At 39.1% G+C, this 21,539-nt stretch overlaps 1 protein-coding gene across 7 annotated transcripts in view; it reads left to right on the top strand.

The window, feature by feature from the left end:
- CELF2 (CUGBP Elav-like family member 2) overlaps positions 1-21,539 on the top strand; it is a 376,192-nt gene that overhangs the window by 210,192 nt on the left and 144,461 nt on the right. Inside the window, exon 1 of one of the 7 annotated variants that reach the window (XM_041413444.1) lies at positions 1,576-1,630. The exons of the other annotated variants lie outside the window; for them this stretch is intronic. The gene's annotated coding sequence lies outside the window, so the exon portion shown is untranslated. Of the gene's footprint in view, positions 1-1,575; positions 1,631-21,539 lie in introns of those variants that run through there. 7 annotated transcript variants of the gene reach the window in all.

Below are 21,539 nucleotides of genomic sequence, written 5' to 3'. Positions count from 1 at the left end.
TCAGTGAGAGTCTCTTCCATTAACCAAAGCCATTTAAATCATGAAAATTTTCTCTTTATTAAAAACACAGAAACGAATGTTAATCAAATCAATTATTACCGAAAAATGTTTTGCTAATCAAATTAGGAGAGACTCTGTCCATTCCATTGTTTCAGTGATGCATTGAATATGACAGGCCAGCTTAACTGAGGGCAGCCAGTGTGTACATATATATACAAAAATTATATATATGGGTGTGTATATGTGTGTGTGTAGCACAGCTGATACTCGCTGAAAGCTTTTGTGTGGTGAACCGTGACATTAATAGTGAAATCAAGGTTTGCTAGCTGACAGACACTAATTTGCCAGAGGCCATCCCTCCTCTCCCCGCTCCCTGACACATTTGTGCACTCACACACACACACACACGCACACGTGGACATGTCTTGTCTGCTTATTTCTTGAAAATCCTATGGATGCTTACAATCTCTGCTCTCAAGACATTTGCCAGCGAGCCTCTCATAATGTCTTGTGTGCATTCCTGCAGGCTGAAAAAAATAATAAGTAAGAAGAATTACAGATGATTCAATTAAACTGATATTGTTCACAACAAAAATGAGAGCAAATGCAATTTGGGTCCTGTTCATGTGACTTAATTATCTCTTACCTCCCCACTCCACCCCCTTTTTTAGAATTTAAAAACAATTATGATATAATTGCCAATCTGGAGATCCCTAGATATGCAGTAAATATGCTTTGTCTCACTGAATGCTCTTTTTCCTGATTCAGAAATGGGACCTTATTAAAAATGCACACACACAAACACACACCAAAAAAAAATCACATAAAGCCATCAAATGACCTTCAGGAAATAACATTCTGTAATGCTGTATACCCAGGAAAGACATACCCGTGTACTAAGTGAGTGAATCTGCTAAAGTCATTGAAGATAATTAGCTGTGTGCATTTATAAGATGCGCACACTTGCAACACTCGAGGCAAATCCCTAGAAGTCAATTGAGACCTTCTCTGATAGAGGCGTGGAGGTACATTTGAAGACCAAACATGCCCTTTTTTTGCCTGAATTAGTAACGTTTCAAAATTTACTAACAGCTTTTTAATGTGTAATCAGCTTGACTTAATGGGCAAGAAAAAAATCGCGATCATTAGGAAGCCCATACCGAGTGTATATATTCTCGCGGTGGGAAAGTGCCTTGCAGTATACAGTAGTCTGGAGTAAGTAGGATCCATTACCCATATCTGATGAAGGGCTGTCAGATATGAAGCAAATTTAGAGACCTGCTTGTCCCTTCAGCTATTCATCACTGCTGAGTAGCTCTAGCGGCAGCCGGCGGTATTTTTAGAGAGGAGAATGATATGGAATTTCTCCGTGTGCTGAACATTAGCTGATCCCATTACTCAGAGCTGCTCGGAAAGTCACAGCTGACACATCAGCTTGGTGGCAAAGAGGAGCGATTGGCTCACAAGGGAAAACACAGAGGAGGCGTCTTGAGGAGGGCACGTTTGTAGGGACATTGCCACGTTGAGGCTTTCGTCAGCCGTGGTCCTGTGTCACTTGGAGTCAGCAGCAAAATGCAAAGATAATTCTTGAAATATACAATTTCTCAGGATTCTGTGCAATTTTATCCAGGTATGTTGTCACATAATACATATAATAGTTTGAATAATAAGAATAATAACTCATTGTTAGCTCCTTAAAGCATCTAGCAGCTGGAAAAAGGTTTGTCCTGAGCTTTGGGATATTTTCAAAATAGTGTGGGCAGCTGACTATGAACAAGCTATTTTGCAAACAACCAAAGTCATCTGTATTATTATTTATCATTATTTCATCAAAGAAAATCCATTTAGTTTAATGCTCATTTGAATTGCTTCTCTTTAAGACCTCCAAATCCTAATAATGTGTCGAACGCACTCCAGAATGTCAAAATAGTAAATTGTATGTAATTTTCTTTGACAGTAAGTGGATGAGTCCTTGCCAGAATTGTTCCTCTTTACACCCAGTGTGAAGTCATTGCTTTTCTTCTGTCAAGTGATATTTGACTTTCTAAAACCTACTAACAAGAGCACTGCTGACCTTCTCATATCAAATTCAGCTCAGTGGGGCTGTGGGGAGCAGGGACAAGTGATCAGCAGGCAGTGGCCTTCTGCCTGTTCTGCTGCAGCCCCAGCTCCACACCATCAAGAACCGAGGGTGGGCACATGTGCCAAACATTTAAAAGCTGGACGATTCTTTAAAGAATGTCCTTTTTTTTTTTAATAGCTCTAGTACTCACCCCCGAGCACTGCAATACTGAACTTCCAAAGCTTTGGGCTTACAATGAATAGCATTCATCTTCGCTTCTGGTTCTGATCTTGTAAAAGCTAACTCATGCATGCACAACATGATAGACCATGTTACGCCTCAGAGCCTTTTTCAGAGCTATCATCTAATACATTTTTTATAAGCCAGAGTGCATTCATAGAATTCTGCCTCAAAAGGCATTCGGATTTAATGGCTGCACTGAAATGTCTGGGCTGGCTACTTGTGCTTTTGAAACAAAAGGGTAGTGAAAATGTTGACATTTGTTATAGTAGCCTTTAAATTTCAGGGCTTTTTTTTATTAAAGGTATGTTGTTTACAAGTAGAAGAATGTCTAGAGAAAAGCTTCTTTCTCCTAGTCCTAAATGAAAAAAGTCAGAATTTTGTCAGCCAAGAAGGTGTATGCTCTTTGTAGAAATGGTTGTTTGAGTGTATTTTATACCACATATAGGCACATGTGTACGTGCATCTGCAGAGAGGCTGATCTTGGAACAGGTAAGATTAGGAAAATATTAAGAGGCAGATTTTGGTGTCAGTCCTGCAAATCAGCTCAGGTTAGCTGCAAACAGAAGGGAAGACCAAAAATGGTTCATGGGTATAATTTTGTAACATGCATCAAAGTACAAAAAAAAACCTCAAAAACCACCAAAATTTTAATTGATTAAGGGATGCTTGAAAATATATATTCACCCTTATTGAATTTACCTCAGTAGATGGACAAGTTTGCACTCTCACTGAGAAATTGGTTTTCTAAAGAAAATTGGTAATCTGAGGTAAACAACAGTGCTCTTGAATTTTTCTAGTCCTCTGCAGACAGGACTGCATTCATTTCGCTTTTTCTGATACATTTTGAAGATTATTTTCTTTCGTATCAGAAATTTGATTTAGCAGCTAGAGTTATTCTTGGGTTTGTATGTAACTGGAAAGCTTACATGTCTTTAAAATGGGGAGGACATTTGTAGCGGTAGAAAAATTGAGATTTTACCTCCTAATGCTTTCTTGGAGCTCCAAGATAAAAATTCTGTTGAAGTATTTTATAAAGTGCTTTTTCTTTTTTTAAAGATACTTCTGAAAGGCTTCAAGATGAAAATTCTGTGAACTGCTGGCTATGAGTGACTCATTTTAAAATCCAAGTTTGGCTCTGTGTGTGTACTTTGAAAATGTGCAGAGATGGAGAGTGTCAGAATCTGGGCCTTTGATTCACTTCTGAGTAAGGGATAGAGAGTGTCTTCTGCTTTGTCTTAAGAAGAATAATTTGTCTTGATGTTGTTGTCCTAAAGTGACTTTGCAATAATAGTCCATGTATTTCTGGGTCAAGACAAGATAATTGAATTGTATCTTTTGTGTGTGAGGTATATGGTGGAAAAATTTATCCAGATTTTATAATATTTAATTATCTAGAGCTGTGTACAAGTTGCTACACTTTGGTTTGATTTGGCATCTTGTTGCCCAAACAAATTGTTGACAGCCCATCCTCTGGAAGTGTCCAAGGCCAGGCTGGATGGAGCTCTGAGCAGCCTGGTCTAGTGGAAGGTGTCCCTGTCCATGGCAGGGGTATTGAAATAAAGTGATCTTTAAAGGTCCCTTCCAGCCTCAATGATTCTATTATCTTCTGCCCTTGATCTCATCATACAGGCATTATGTATTGTGCTTATAAGCAGTCTAACTTTTGTGGATGTATGGGACTTTCCATGGGACTTAATATCATCTTCCTTGGAAGAAAAGCCCTGGGGCTTTTTTGTCCAGCTCTGACTGGACAGAAAGTGGCACAGGAGTCAGTTTTGCACTCTTGCAGCACAGAAGAACAATATTAGGGGGCCCTAAAAGGGTAGGCAATGTGCCAGAAAAAGAGATTGTTTCTCCATTTGATACCTGAGTCCACATCTATAGTGTTTGAGCTCCCCAGGACAAGACAGGGTACAAGGCCTGCTTGGGGGGAGTTTTGTAGAAGGACACCAAGACAATTAGGGGTCTGGAATACATGATGTAGAAGGAGTGGCTCAAAGAGCTGCCTTATCCTGGCAGAGAAGGGGAAAGGGAAGTCCTAAAGGTGTTCTGAACTATTTATTGACAGGTTACAAATACAACAGGGCAAGACACTTTTCACAAAGGTGCACAGAGTACTAGGTCAGGAGGCCACAAGCACAAGGTGTTAGCATGGAAAGACAAATGCTGATAAAAGAAAAATTTTTCATCATGGTGTGGTCAAAAACTTTAACAGGAAGCCGAGGCACTGTCCTTGGAGATACTGAAATATCTGCTCAGCTCTGAGCAACCTGATCTAGTTGGCCCTGCTCTGAGGGTGGCTTGACCAAGTGACCTCAAGATGTCTCTTCCAACCAAAATTACCCTGTGAATATGTGCTGACACAGGCTCTCTCTGTTTAACAATGCAGCCAGGAAATTTGAATGCTGACAAAAGAGGTCAGTTCCTCCTGTTTTAAGAACTATTTGTGTGAAGTTAAACCAAAAAACTACAAACGAAATGCCCTTGTTTTGAGGTTTGCACAACTTGGGACTCAAAGTGAGCAAGTTAGAAATTTTTGTCACATCCTGAAGAAGCAAAAACCACATAGCTGTATTTTGCAATGATTGCTGTAGTAATGTGTGGTTCTTGCAGCATATAAGTTATTTATAGCCACCCCTATTGCACTCTGTTTGGACATGCAACAGGAAGAACTTCTTGGTTCCTATCGGATGAGCCAGTGGTATATCTTCAGAGCCATCTAAATGCCCACCTTCTTTTTGCTTTTCAGACTGTTAGGACATGTAGAAGCAGATTTAACATATCTAAACTTTTAAAGCTATAATTAGTATTAATTTCTAGTGCAGTAGTATTCAGAGAGCTCAATCAATTTCAGTGGCTTGATGACCAAACATATAAGAGACCCAGACTTTGTTTCACCCTCTCCAACAAAAACAATTAATTTGAATGTTAAGCTGCCTGTGCAACTCCTGACAAGACCCACCCCAGCTGGACTTTACAGACAATTGTAGCTGCCTTAAATGTTCATCCATGGGGGTCCTTTCACAGGTGATGGAAGAAGAGTAGGCACTACAGATGGCTGCCTCAAATGTTTTAGGTGCTACTAGGATAATACACCTGAGATTTTTTGCCAGGAAAAGGATTTGTCAAAGACCAAATTTCTAGTAGTGCACAAGACCCTGGAGTAAGACCCAGCTCTTGAGTCATGGTCCAGAGCCTGTGCTGGTTTTATACTCTATATATTGTGATCCTGAAGATACCTCTCTACCTGAAACATGATGGGCTGCTTAATAGAATTTTATTTTGTCTGTTTTCTCCAGAAAAGTGTGGTTTTGTACACCTGTATCACTTCTGAAAGAGGCAGTCTGTCATTCTAGATGTTTTTAAAAGCAGCAGACAGCAGCCTCGCTCAACATTTTTGCAATAATGATAACAATCACTGGAATAATATAAACCACTTACTAATCAGTTTGCAAAGGCAGGACATCTGCTTTACACAATACAGAAGCAAATTAAGGAGGCTTTCACAGTATTCTGAAATTGTGTGTTAGACTTTAAAGAGAGAGAGAGCGAGAAAGAAACTAATGGTAAATAAATTGAACCGTAGTGCTAGTTTTCATCCAGCTGTATGCAGCTCTAAAACAGCTATCTCAGAAAGGTACCATTTATTTATTAATTCAAGATGACTCCAAAAAGCAATTCCTCCATAAATTTTTTTCCAACAACTTTGTAATCTCAGTAAGTTCTTGGCAGAAGTTATGCTGGGAGAATATGTCCTCAATCACAGTCTTCACTATTGTAATTCCAAGTGGCTCTTGCCTGTAGACACTTGGCTTTTTAAAGGTTTAAAGGGTTTTGTGTGCAGGTGTACCATGTGTTAGATGCTGACTTTAAACTACTCTGTCCTACCTTGCATTGCAGAAGGAAGAGGGGGAGTCTGGGATTCATGGCATCCCACATTTAATGGGTTTGGTTTGTACGGTTTTGTCAAGGTTCCATCATCTTCCTGGTAGCAGCCCCAGAGCACTTCTCACTGTCTCTGAGAAGCTCCACAGATCATCTCCTGAGTTAAAAGTTTAATATTTTTCATACATGGAAGATGTAAGCTTGTGTTAGCTTGTGTTCTGAGCTGTGGTGTTTGGGCAGGGAGGACACCAACTCAGCTGCTTTCTGGGATTTAGTGTGAGGGTCAGGAGTAAGGCAAGTCGGCAAAATTTAGATAGAGGTGTGAATTAGAATAGGCATTGCACACCAGCTTGGAAGCAGGTCACTCTATTTAATTTACTTTCTTGTATATGTATTTCAATAGACAGCTGTGTCTGGTAGAGTTTAGAATGAATCTGAACAGAAATCCTGAGACTAATTTTTATCACTGTCTGGTCTATGGCAAGGATGCAAGTTTAACCTGTTTCTTTCTTGATTTAAAGTCTAGTGGCATTGGGATCTGAGCTTATGTTTCAAGCAGTTAGCCACATCAGTAGCTTGGTTAATCAAACTGATTTAAAACTGGGAGAATCTAAGCCAGAACTACACCACCCAATTGCCTGGACAACCCAGTTGTGGAATATCCACAGTGCTGTGCTCTGCATGTTTTGGATGGCACAACATACAACCAAAATCTGACAGTCCAAAGAAAATGAGTCCTTTTGGGAAATGCAGACATTAAAGATCTGAACATGTGCAACCTTTAACTAGGAGAAAAAAAGCACTTTAAGTTCATCAATATTTCCTTTGTTTTTTTCTTGGAGTGGGGAATGTACTGATTGGCTGAATTTCTGTACAAATTGCTGGCTTTTTTAATGTTAACAGTAACTTGCCCACTTAAAAGAAAAGGGAAGGACTGAATCCATTTGTGCAATGTGTGTATATTATCCCTTTTACTTTTTCCTGGATATGCAATTTCTACCTTCATCTCAGAGTTGGAAAGTTTAAGATATAAAGCAAAACATATCTTTACAAAGAATGTTTAAAGCTCTTAAGGAACTGGTTTTCATTTAAGTCCAAAATTATGATATGCAGGTTTTCTTTCGTCTCTTTATTTTGAAAGGTGATGAAACATTTAGAACACTTCTAGATTAAGTGTGCTGGATACCCATCTTTTAACTGAAATGGCACATGAGAGTAATAATGGAGCAAGTCCACTACAAGCTTGTTCTAAACAAAAAAATGTGTGAATGTTTGGATTTTGAGGAGCTACTTGATGTTTCTCCCAGCTGATCCTCTCGCCAAGGATGACAGCAGACTGGCTGTCTTCTGTAAAACTGTGGTCTCCTCTGATGTCCATGAGTTTCATCTGTCTAGAATTAAAAGACATCAGAACTCTTAGTAGTGCTGCACTGCAGCAGAAATGGGGGTTTTCCTCCCTCACTGGTTTAGCAGCTCACCAGAGCACTGTCTCCCCATTCCTTTAGCATTTGCTGACAATGTGGATTCATTGACTCTATCCACACTTCTTACTAATATAAAAAAAAACACTGGTCTGCACAATACTGTCTACAACAGGCTTAGAACTTGCTGCATAATGATTAATTTTATGTTATTTTTGTGCAGCCCTCTCTTTCTACCTGAAAACAGAGATATTGCAACACTCAGAGCATCTCTAAGAATCACCACTTCTCCAGACATCTCTAGCACCTGTGTTTTGTGAATTCTTAGGTGCAGATTACATCAATACTTATTTTTGGACTAGAGGCCCACAGGGAGCCCCTGACATAATATTTTTGCAGTAATTCAGGATTGAACTCCCTGTGGTTAGGATATACAAAGATATTCTAAGGATGGCAGCGATTTGTGCCTTCTGCACAGTGTTTCTCAAACCTCAAAATGTCTTTCCCTTAGCAATTTAAAGGTTGCTGTTGCCTGTGACTGCAGGGGAAAAGACATTACTGTCTCTGTGAAGAAGTTAGTTGTGAACATGAAAAAAGCTTCAGTAATTTCTCTAAGGGAAGGAACCAAACCTCATAAAAATATTTAAAAACAGAGCTTTTGCATAGCTTTTCTGCACTTTGTTGGTTATAAATAAAATAAAGGTACCAAGATTGCATTTCATACTAGAAGACAGGTGAGCTGAAAAATTTATAAAGGTGTGAGAGAATTAAGAATGATAATTTTCAGTTAACATTTGAATGATGTGGCTCTGTTATAAACCATTTAATGTACAATGCAAATGAATGCATCTGAAAAGGGAACTTCATGTTTGTGAGTTTACTGTAAATGAGCACAGTATGTATTTGAAAGAATTGTTAGGGAAATGAAGGTTTAAGGCTAAATATGACTATTCTGCTGAAAAGCTCAAAAATGTTTTAATCAAGTAGAGAAAACAGGTTCTTAAAGAAATAGGAACCTCAGGGTACTCCTTGGGGGCATGTGAGACCACAAGATCTTGAGTGATCTTGAGTAATCAGGGGGTCCTAAGGCAATGAGAAGAGCCCCTCATAAATGGGTTTGTGCTGTTGATGTTCACTGTAGAAAGTCCCGTTTCATTCCAGATCTGACATGCTCATCACTCCCAGAGCAGCAAATTTTCTCCCTCATCAGGAGGTTTGGTTAAGAAGGTGTCTTAAAAGCCATGGGCACTCATGGGAGAGGGCAAGAGACACCACTGCCTTTCACATGGCCAACCAAAGGCCAATGCCAGCCCCTCTGGTCAGCTTTTCCAGGGGAAGGTGTGCCCAATTCTATTCTGCTGAAATAAGTTAGCTCTGTTTGAGGGACAAAAATGGCAGAGATGCAGAGATGGAAAAGCCCAACCCCAAAGCCCCACAACCGCTGGAATCAGGAGGAGCAGAGGGGTCGGGGGACATCTGGCAGAGCAGAAGGTAGGAGCAATGGGTGAAAGGAAATTCATTAATTGCCATGACAAGTGGTGTTCAAAGACAGAAACAGTAGAGTGTCTCCTCCTGTTGAAGCTGGAAGATTAAATATTGCCTCATGATGAGTAAGTGAGGTTGTAGGAAGGCCTCCCCTGGCAGATCTAGTGACAGTGCTTCAAACATAAATATTTGTGGGGATACCTTTAAATGCTGATGCTTTCCTCCTCTCTGGGAAAACACTGAAAATAGCATTTCCTAGCCCAGAGCCACTGAGCAGGAGTAAGCAGTTGCAATCTGTTGACATTGTATGTTAAAAGGCACAATCTGTATCTGGCAAGCGAGCAGAGGTTTTAAAGTTGGAGTTGAACTAGCTGAGGTAAATAGGCAGGAATGGGTGCTTTGGTCTTTAATTTGTATTCAGTTTTAATAACATTTAATTGATTTTTGAAGTATTTTTGGAGCTTTCAAATAATTTGTAATGGTCTTTCAGAGCTTTAGATATAGAGCATCATATTTCCAGTTAAAGATTCATTATTTAATTAATGCAGCTCATTCAAGTCCTGATAAATACGAGCACCATCAGAGCTATTTTTGTTTCCTGACATTTCTCCAACAGCACTGAGGAAACATGGCCTTGAACCATGTTTGTAATGGTGAACTAATTTCCTGCTGAATAGAAACAAGGAAGAGAATTATTTGCTTATATTCTACTAAGGATTCTACCACATAATGTAGAGATTAATATCATTACATTTCTCCCCTTCCAAACACCTTACTTGACTTTACTAAGCCACACACTCTGAAGTAGAAAGCCAAACACTGAACAGAAATAGTAGCTAACATATAAAAAAGATTAAGAAAAGAAAAATAACATTCTTAGCTCTTTTTCAGGTGTGCTGCTTTTATAGCGGAGAATCAACCTCTGTTTCTAAACAATTTTTATGCTGTTTGGCTATTAGCATTGCTGCCATTTAAAGCTCTCTCCTTTTTCTTCCCTCTCCTCTCACCCCCAGTATTTCATTTTTATACCTGTCATGAAATGGTTGGGGTCGGAAGTCAGCACAGAGTGCATCATTTGTACATTGTGTCTCTTTTCCTCATGTGCCTCTCCTGCCAGAGAAATTGAACTTTCGTCCATTAAAAATCCATTTATTGTGTCTTGACTTCACTGAACTAAAGAACAGGACATTTCATCAAACAGTACAGTTTAAAATCAAATTAAATTGTACTAGTACCCAGAAAATGTGACACGATAAAGACCCTAGCCATTTAAAAAAATCTTTTTAAAGACCTTCCTGATTTCACTTACTGGTACTTCCACCTGTCCTTTAAAGTTCAATCTGGTCAGCGATGCAAGGACTTGCCATGGGACACCTAAAAGGACCCTTTTTGTCTTTTTCTTTCCCTTCTTTCCATAAAGCAGGAGGTGAGCACTTCTTAGAGATTCGTGCTCCCTCAGGTTTGATGCCTGCAAGCTGCGTCTGGGTGTAAGTGGTCCCCAGCTGTGATGTCCCTGTCTTTTGAGGTGATCCTGTATGTTGGACATCACTGCACTGCAGAACAGCCATCTAAGGTCATGACTTGTGTTGGAGCTCCCTGAGTGTGAGTAACTCAGTAGCAAACCCATGAAAATCAGGGGAGGCAATTCTTGTCCAGCAAACTTGCCCAAAGGTCTTTCAGCTTGGTTAAACACATTCCCCCCAAAAGTGGGGGTTGCATGATATGTTCTTCTGTAACAACCGGGTCCCTTTATTGCCATATGTACCCACAGCTTGTAGGGGAGAGCCTCCCTAAATATGGTTCTCATCCCAGTTACAGTTTCTACAATGCTGATATGCCACTGGAGTCTGGGAAGCTGGAGTTTCGCAGATGGATGACAGAATTAAATTGTGCAACTCGCAGGGCTACATATGTGCAGAGTTTCTGGGAGTCCAGGAATGAAACCAGGGGCTGAGAAAACACCGGTCTTCCAGACCCCAGTGCATGGGCAACAGCTGGAATTCGCACGGCTCCTTATTCAATTAATATTCAGAAGCCACTATTGCATTTTCCCAAGAGTAATGAGACAGTAAAAGCAAGCTGCTGTGTCTGGCTCCACTGTTTGTCCTCCCCCTTATGCAGCGTCGGGTTGTTTGGTTGGTTGTTGGTAGTGTTTTGTTTCTATTTTAACCTCTTATAAATATGTGTTACATTTGGCAAAGAGGCAACTGGGGACCGAGAAGAGAGCAGCAAAGTGGTGTTTCAGAAGCCAAGAGAGAAGCATGTTTGAAGTGAATTGCACCAGATTTTTGTTCAGATGGGAGACACTTGGTTTAGTTTTTGCTTGACTTGCTTCCATGCGTAGTGAACTGCTGAGGTGCTTGTTTATGGTTAAGATATTTCTAAGGTATGGTTTGGTTTTACACTCTGACCAACAACAAGAGGAAGGGTTGCTACAGTGATAAATATTTATTTAGATATAATGTTCCCAATGTTTTTAAAATGTAAGGAACAGATTATATACAAGTAAGTTATCACTGCCTTTCATTTTTGAAAAATGAGGTGTATCTTTTCACTTTTGTATTCTGAGTGGAAATAGTTTACAAAATCATATTAAGAAAACACGATTTATAGACCCTTCTTTTGTTTACACATGCATAGGAGGTGTCCATTCTGTTTGTGTGCAGAAGGAGTACAGCCAGTATGATGATTTTTCTGGCTCCCAAGCTGCTCAAATAGAAGATAAGGCCTGGGAATGTATTCCCTTATGGTGTTTTCTGGACTGAGGCATGGTCTGGCCCTTGAATTGCATGTAGCACACAGGCTTCAGAAGAGCTGATTCTCAGCAACATGCTTTTTTTTTCCTGCTCAAGGCCAGTCCTGGAGAAAGAGAGGTGAAAGAGAGTTACTAAATTTTATAGCTTGTTGCTTGCTGTCTTCAATGGATGATTTCAGCCTAGAAATCATTTACCATTTCTTGCAAAGTATTGACAAGTGGCTGAAAGCTAAAAGAAGGTTGTGAAAGTTGTTTTTAGTTTGCAACCAAAATGAGATCCTTGGGGAATCTTGCTTGCTTCTTTTTCTGACCCACCAATATGAGGGCAGTGACAGAGGGAATCACTACAGTATTTTTTCATATACTTTGTTTGTAATGAGTCACATCAAATAGAAGCTTTTAATCATTCACTCCAACATAGGCTGAGGAGATGCAGAACAATGGTCTTGGCTTTAGTGTTTAGCTTTTTGATTTCAGGGTGTCATGCACACCAGTTGCATAATTTTAATGGAAAACCAGTTCTTTTTTCTGGTACCTCATCATGGTTTAAATAATTGATTTTGCTTTCTATTTGTACCCTTTTTTCTATTTTGACAAATTACGATTATAGTGTTCAGCTTTATCATTGTCTTATAAATGATATAACAACTGCTTGTGAATACCCATAAGTTTTTATTGTTGTGTGTGAATGTTAATAACAACATTGCAGAATGGCACAGAGAAGGTTTAGCAGAATAATGTTTGCATTTTCTCTAGTAAAATATCATTCCACAGTACAATTCCTACATAATAAAGCCATAGATTCTCTTATCTATCTGTGTCATGGTAATGAATCATGTACAGAGCTTCTAAATAGAAGGTGTATGTTACATCTGTGATATGGATAGATAGAATCATAACTCTTCTAGATATTGAAGGGTTATGATTCATCCAGTGCCTGAGAAAATTAGTGCTATCCCCAGAAATTCCAGCACTTGCTTCCCATGATTGAAGGGGTATCATAGGCTTCCTGATCACATACTGCAATATGTGTGTACAGAGCAAGCAGCAGGCACAGAGCTGAAGTGCAAGAGTTGGAAGATTGAAGCATTTTGGAGGTTGGAGGGAGCAGTGTCTGCACCACCTTTTCTGTGTGGGAGAGTCAGGCTTCACTAATGCATAATGGCACTGCCAGGGAATAAATAATATTACAAATAATAATTTATATCATCTGATTAAAAAAAAAAAAAATCTGTTTCCTCCAAGGAAGTGCACTTTTTTCCTAAATTGTCTCCTTCTCCAGGAATTTTTCTGCAGGGTGCTGATATCTAGACCATTGAGTAAAGAAAGTTGGGAACTCTGGGGTCATCAGCTCCAAACCCTAAATCAAAGCAGATCCAATGAGATCAGGATGCTCAGGGACTTGTCATGCTATCATGCACAAAAATTCCAGGAGCAAAATACCAGATTAACTCTTTTAATTCCCTCTTGTTAATAATATGTTGTTGTCATACTTTGCTTCTTTGTTTTAGTTTGAGAGGGTATTAATGTGTGTCTGAATGGGATTAAACATGTATAAATCTTGCAGTGACTGATGATTTAGGAAATAGTTTTCTTCAGCTAGAAAATTTTACTCCTGAAAAACGCTCCTAGTATTTTTTGAAAACTTAGTCAAAATCTTAGAGTTAAAATTAGGTAATGAAATACATTTTGTTAAAAAATCTATCAAGCATTAATTTCAATCACTCTTTAGAAGAACACAAAAACCTTAATGAGATACCTACCAGGAATAAAAGAATGAGTTCAGGCATTTTATGTGTTTAAAATTCCTGCTTATTTTGTTTTGGGATGACAGGAATGTGGGACAAATGAAAATCCTTGAGTCTGAACCAAACCTGATGCAGGAGAGGAGCGAGATGGCGAGGCAGGAGTAGGAGGAGGCATGGGAAACCATGGCACAGGTCCTGCCCTTTTCCTTCTCTATTCCCTAGAAAGCCAGAACCGTGACAAAACAACCCAAAACAGCAAAGCCATGGGAGGTGGCACCCTGCCTTTCATCTTTTATCTTCCCTGGCCCACAGAGTTCAGTATTTGTGTGGTTCTTCTCTCCTAGGAAATCTCAGCAGTCAGGAAAACAATCTTAGCTCTTTTAACACTAATGAAAGTTGAAGGCAGTAAACAAAATCATGGAGTAAATCATCCAGTGCTGACATGTCTTTTGGAAGCAAAGAGCTTTTCATTTAAAGATGTGAAATAACATTTCCATCGTGTTTTTGCTCATCTGATAATTAGAAATTATTTAGGACAGCAGTGATGGTGCCTCTAATGGGTACCTTGTGCGTGTTAATAAAAGGAAGAATACATTAAATGTAGTGATTTGTGATTGGGCTGATGGGGTTAATATTTTCTTAGAATATAGCCAGCCATTTTTCTTCCAAGTAGCAATGTAATGTAATTATAAGTACCTTAGTAGATGGACTCAATTGCTCCTATCATGAAAATTAATTTCAGGAACATGCTGAGGCTTTCTTTCATTTCTTCTTTATTTCCTACACTGTGCAGGGGGTAGCAGACACATACAAATGAAATTATGTTTGAGCAGACCTCACAGAGACCTGGCCAATTCTTGTGAACAACTGAAATTGAAATCTGTGGGAAAGGAGAGCATTTCTTTTTACATTCCTTGACATATTTTGCACCTGTAAAAGTCCCAGTTTTCTCAGATGCTCTTTCAAAGCACTTGACAAAGCTAGACAGATATTATGAGGGGGAATTATGAGAGGAAAATGAAATATGCTGAGTTTTCCCAAAATGTTTTCTCGGAAGTAACTGCGCTATGATTGCAGCTTTTCCAGTAAGTTTAGCCAAGCTTTATAATCAAGCTTCTTCAGCACATGTAAATGTTCTTGCTGTAGTATTTCTAAGCACTGGAATACATAAATAATATTACTGATAATCTCAATAATAATCTTTTATGTTTTTCACTTTATTACATGGCAAAATACAAAAAATATAACTGAAATTTATAGTCTTGGAATATAAATCTCTAAATTTTTGTGCTAAGTGAAAGTGTAATATATACAATAGTTGCAAAGGTTTGTGAAGAATAAAAGGACAAAAATCCACACTTAGTTATATTTTGAGCTTTCACAAGTAACTTTAGCCTTGAAGAATTTAATGAAATTAAATCAAATAGGACTTTCAGACATTGCTCTGAAAATATACACAAATATAGAGAGATATCAGCAACATGAAAGTGTTGGATTGCTGCTGTGTGGTTTGAAACCTTAATTACCAATACTCATTAGCAGATATACATCTGACCCATTCAGATTTAAAGCAGCTAAAAATAAGTCTTAAACCCATGGAGAAAGAGGAAAAAGAACGAAGTAATGAGTCTTGGTCTGTTTGAAGACAGTTTGTTACATGCTTTTAAAGCCAGAGCAGACATCCAGGCTTGGGATGTTTAGGTGTGAAAGTGGGTTTCAATTTGAGCTGCTGGTGTAAATCCATTTGGGCAGAATTTCAATGGCAGGTTTTGTAACAGTGTTACAGACCTTGTATTCTTCACAGAATTTGTTGTCTGTACTTCCTAAATATTAATATTTCCTGTTACTCTTATTGCGGGCTATAAAGTGTTAATGGAGGGAAAAGAAAGTCTGAAGATTCCTTTCCAGAGAGTCATTTGCATGGTGAGGGAGGGAGAAACACAAATATACTTGCAAGTCGAGGCAGAACTATGCTGGAGCTCATCATTCCCTTTCCTTTGGTTTTCTGGAGAGGTACTTAATGGTGTTTGAACATGACTGTATAGTGCCATTAATGTAACAATTTTCATTTGTACAGTGCAACACCAGAAAGATAATCTCTGTGTTAAGTACTTTTCCTTTATAATCCCCGGAGAGTCAGAACTCTAAAAGCAAATATTGTATTTACCATAGACTGTAAAAGGGGAAGAAATGAGGCTAAAATGCAAAGCAGCAGGGATAAAATAGAGTTCCTTTTGGATGTCTGCAGTGGTGCTATGAATATACATATACTCACTGTTATGCTTTTTTATATTATCTCTAATTTGAAATAAACAACATGATTACAGATTAGATCACTCGTGGCTTCAGTGTTTCTGGCCAAAGCAAGAAAAGCCTGGGTGTGCTAGCTAAGAGTGTAATCGAAGCAGAGATTGTTTCACTGTTGGTGATTTGTTCAAGGATTTTAATTTACAGTAATGAGTGTCCTTCTCTGCATTGTAACCTGGCTCCCCATGTCTCCCTTTGGAAAACAGTCACTGCTTGGATATACCAGTGGAATGATGATGCAAGGCACTAACCAACAAAACAGAGCAGCTGAATGCTGCTGTCTGGCATCTCTTCCAGAGCAGAAGTGAGTGGCAAAAATTGATGCCTTGCTGTCCTCACTTTGATTTGCACAGGAGCTCTGGTGGGAGCTCAGCCACTGTTGGCAGCTGGGGGATATAGAGGCTGAGTGTCTTTCAGAATTCATCAAGTAAACAGATAACCAGCTCACTCCAGAGGACAGTTCTGCTTTGGCTACTGGAAGGACTCAAGGATAAGATGACTTTTTCCTGCCTATGACTCGTGTGTTTCGTCTTATGAAGTTAAGCAAAGGGGCAACATGCAGTGGCAGCTGGAGACTATCACAGGTGCTTAAAAGCAATTTGAGAAAATATTCAAGAGAAAAGAGACTAACAGTTTACAGCATATTTATTTTTGGGTAATACTTATTCAGACTGGAAGGGAGCTCTTGGGAATTCAAGCAGTGTTCAGAAATGATAAAACATGGTGCTAGGAACCTGATGTTCAAATGCTTTGAATTTGCTGTCACTTAATCTGATTTCGGAATCCTGCCCAGAAATGATGCAGTAATAAGGGCCAGCTGCCATGGTTGCCTTACTTATTGGTGTATTTTTAGTGGAATCATCAGTTTAATGATGAACAAATGCATTAAATGCAAATATAAGGTATGTTAAGGACAATTCAAAAGAGAAATGATAGGAAAAACCCCTGTGAATACAAAGAAAAGTAGAGGAATAGGGGGTAGCATAAAGAAGAAAATCTGGTCAAACTTACAGAAAGTCCTTTGAATGTCCAGAAAAATAGGTTTGGTTGCCTGCTTCAGATGGAAAAATGATGGCTTTTCCCTTCAGTTCCCTCCAGCGAATGGAAGCTTTCCCTGTTTTCAGTGCACATCTAAGGAGCTTGATGGACTTCCTCTTTGAGGTGCCTGGAAGCCTCAGCCATGTGTCAGGGTTGTCTTTCTTGTGGGCAGCTCACTTGATATTGAGAGTAAAAAATCAGTAACAGTCTGTTGTTCAGACTATTATTCCTACAATCCAAAAATTGAGATTTTTGTCTGAATTCAGGGACTCCTGCTATCAATAGGATTTTATTCTTCTTTTCAGGAGGCTGTTAGACTGCCACTGCTTGAAATCCATGCTTAGTTTGCTCATTGATAGTTCAACAGTAATTGTATTTACGGTTCATTTTGCTTGGATGCTCATGACTCTAATCTTTCCACAGTGTCAGTGGCACAATTCAGCTCTGATGTATGTGTTCATCATCCTGCTAAATGGAAAATCCCATTGCAGTTTATGATTTCTGTCACCTCTGTGAGAGTTAGGAGAAAGGATGCTGTAGATATTCTGTGGAAAAAGAGTGGGTGGTATGAAGTAGAAATACAGGTTGTGACCAAATCCTCAATCTTCTCCACTGTGTAACAGTAATTTAGATGTGAATCTATATACATGAAACATTTAATCTTATAGTGTATCTCTCTTTGTAAAGGAAAGAGGTATTGGTTATAGAAACACCAAGGTGTTGCACAATCCTTCTGGGAAGTGTAAAAAATGACATGGAAAGCTGAAACAGTCAGACAGATCCAAGCAGCTGCAGTGTTACATGCTTCTGTTTAATTTTTCAGTGAGACACTTAGAATGACATATTTTCTTTTATAAATGCCAAGGAGAAGGATTTTTATGGAAAGGACTGTAGAACAACAGTAGTCTTCCATTTCACAGGACTTTGCACCAACTAGGAATATTAGTCGGCTACTCAGAGGGAAGTAGAGCAGATGAATTAAATTTTCATTTTGTTTCTGTTGAGCTTCAGCAACAGAACTTTAATGCTTTTTAATTACATTCCTTACCTGGTTGTTGAGAGGGGCTGTATTAAACCACAAATACCTTAACATCTGGGGATCATTTGTTGCAAAATGAACACCATCTCTTTTAATTCCCAATTTCTCTCTCTCTCTGCTCTTACAATATTTGCCTTGTAGTGGTTCCCCTTGCTAATTGCAACCCATCCAGTGGTGTATTGGAAAGAAACATTTCGGTTGCATGATTTAATGCTTTTAAGTTGTCTTGGCTTTGCTGACTCATTGGTCAACCTTGAAAAATCATAGCAGTGCAAGCATGGCAATGCCAGCAGAGGACTAGCAGGTTGCGCAGGGGACTCTGTTACTGATTAGTGTCATTTTTTCTCAGAGTTGAAAGAGCTATTGTATTTAAGGCCATGAGATTTAGAATTAGGAGTAATTAAAAACCAAGGCTGCTGCCTTTATATTTTTTTAAATATGAAGGGCCCCGGGAGTCTCTGTAGTCATTAGAAAATCCTATTCTCATGCTAAGCCTGTCCTTATAAGCAGTTCTGTTGTTGGCTTTCCTGAATGTAAAGCGGGGTCTTGTTGAGAGTGGATGATGAGAGGGGGAAATATCGTAAAGGCAGGGGAGAAAAAAGTGTGTGTCTGTGTTTGGGGGGCAGATATGTAGTGGCTGCGTGGCTGCTTTGTAATGTGCCCTTAGCAACTGGCTTTCTATTCTAATGGGAAAAATAGATGGTGGGAAAGCATTCAAGGAAAGTGGGTCACATTTGATCCATGACCTAAAAGGAAAAGTGGGGGAAGGGAATAATCAGCTCAGATCATTAATGAGGTGAAAATTTATCCTTATAAAGCTTGTTCATTGCACTGGGAAGAATTGCTGTTTTGGTGTCTTGGCTATGTGATAAAAAACACAGTTCCCACTCTGAAAACACAACAATTGCTCCACAGCTTTGTATTAAAAGAGAGAGGAAAAAAAGAAAAAAGTTGTTTGTTTTAAATACTCTCCAGCAACACAATGATTAGACATGACAGTTTGGCTGTGGGGCCTTTCTTTCAGTTCAGGAAAATGTAGAACAGAGCTGAGCTGTCCTTTCCTAGCAAAAAATGAGGTCATTTGTAAAGCTTTGTGTACATTTCTACTGCACTCGTGGAACAGAGCTCACAAAAACAGCTCTCCTGAAGCCTCATTCCTATCTCCACCAGTGCTGCCATTTTTAAGAAATGCAGGCCCATTGACCACATAAGATGAGGAATCAGAAGCTGTGATTTAGACGAAATGGCTCCTCAAGGATGTATAGTTTTGATTTAACTGTCAGTGCACTGCCTTTGCTGACTGTGAGCTTTTACAGCTGCGTGTGGCTACGGGGAAGCTCCTTGTAATCTGTTCCTTCTCCATGTGAGCTGTGTATGTGCTCTGAAACAAGCAAAAGTACTCTGTCAGGCTTGATTATTCTCTCTGTTACATATACAATGTATTGTATACATTATATTCGCTAATCCCTGTTGTTCATAAAAATGCCCCAGGCAATTAAAATTTATTGAATAATAATTTATTTTATGTAAAAGCTAATACTAATTTTCATACCCAACTATTTTTCTCCTACCAATCAAATGCTATGTAGCTGCTAATATTTCAAGGTAGTTTTAATTAATGTGTCAGCCTAGTGCAACTCTATGGAAGAGTGCATCATTGAATTAAATAAGAAAGGATAGCAAGGCATCTACTGGATAAATGCCTAGAAAATATAGAGTAATGAGACGTGAGCTGGCACATTAGAGTTGCATTCCCTTCTACCTTGAAACTTCAGGGAATACATTCCCATTCTGCCCAGGAAACCCCAGATTCTCTGACCTTCTTAGTAGAGCAGCAACTGTTTCAGCCAACTGTATTGATATTCAGCCCCATCATGGAAAGATGGAAGCATATACAATTAAAGAAGCTTTAAGGAGCTTGGGCTTTAATTAATGAAGGTGCTTCGTAGAAAACAGTAAATTAAAAATTCCTGACTTTGTAGGCTAGTGTACTCAGCCCTGCTGTGTCCCCTTCTCCCCTTTATTTCTTAACTGTCTATTAAAATAGTCTGTGAGTGTGTCATGTTTCCTAACCTATCAAAATAGTAGGAAAACATCTGGGCTTACTAATAAAATTAGGTCTACTTAGAAAGCAGGCAGCATTATTTGGGGCCTCAGAGATGCTCTTGCAATCCAAATAAAAATAGTGGCTTTGGAAAGTACTTCTGCTGTATTTCATAATATTCAAACACTGCCTTTAAAAGAAAAATTAGAATCACATCAAGTTAAAAGAAAAAATATATCATGAAAGGGTAATTGTTTTTTGGTTTTTTTTTTCTTTAATAACATAATGGTCCAGCATTTATGTAGTGGTTTCTTCTGAGTGTTTTAGAATTTTTGTTGGGATGGGATCATAATTCGAAGGTGAGGGAGGTAAACAGAGCAAAGGCAAAAGACTTATGAAAGACTGTGACTGAGAAATAGTTTTTTTGTTGCACAGTTCTCTGCTCTTTACCATTAGACACACTTCCCAGCTTTGTTCTCCTCTTAGATTTCGTCTTCTCTGAAGGATGGTTATAGCAAGAAAACTGATGTGCCTTAAAATAATCTGTGAGTAATACCCCTCTCAATGAATTTGAAATTGCTCGAGTGAAGCTCGATGTGCAGAGCTGACCTGCTGCCCAGCTGGTGGCTGCCTATCCTGAGTGATTGTGTGGGCACAGGGCACAGATATCCTTCCCTGCCTTAGACCAGAATGACCACAAATCCACAGCTCTCCAGTGGTGGCAGTCAGAATGAAAACTCAGGATTCATAATTTCTTTCTCTGTATCTCTTACTTACAGTGACAAGCCCAGCAGGTTCAGCCTTCAAATCATTAAAATAAATGCTCATATTATTAAAATCCCATATTTGATGCTTGGATTCCCCTCAATTTCTTGTGTTAGGCAGCTGAGATGTGTGAGCTTCAAGTCTGTATTCTTCCACTGCCAACATCCTGGTCCCTCCACCTGCCCTGGGGCAGGTTCTTCCCTTTTTCCATCTGTTGAGCGAAGGTGCCGATGACTATACAGAGAGGAGTTATATGAAAAAACAGTTGAAAAAGGGCAAGAGATCTTAGGGAACCACATGGTGTTACTAATCCTCCAGCCTTCCAAAGACTTGTCATCACAAATAAGAGTTTTCCACTTTCAGGAGCAGGAGGGAAAGAGAAAAAAGAAGGGAAGACATTAACCCTGTGGTGTGATGACAGAGATATCTATAAATCACACTGCGTTTCACACTGCTGCTGACAGCCAGCCAAACCTGAGCTGGCCAAGTTTCCACAGGTCAAGTATGTCATAGGGAGCTTAAAAATACATCCACAACTGTTTAACTACCTTTTCTCTTGCACAAGGGTATTGGAGTTAAGAGTCTTTGTAAATTATGGGGTGGTCAGAATTATGTGAATGGTATTCCTGGTATTTTCCCCATCTCCTCTTTTCCCATTTCTTCTGTAAAAGCGTCAGCAAGTCTCTAAGACCCAGGTTTGTTTTTGCTTGTGAATTAAACCTCCAGAGCAAATAAATATCTACTAGG

This window comes from Onychostruthus taczanowskii, unplaced genomic scaffold (assembly GCF_017590055.1).
Source record: "Onychostruthus taczanowskii isolate IOZ18803 unplaced genomic scaffold, ASM1759005v1 scaffold41, whole genome shotgun sequence".
NCBI lineage: Eukaryota > Metazoa > Chordata > Aves > Passeriformes > Passeridae > Onychostruthus > Onychostruthus taczanowskii.
This window is presented reverse-complemented; position numbering and strand designations above follow the sequence as displayed.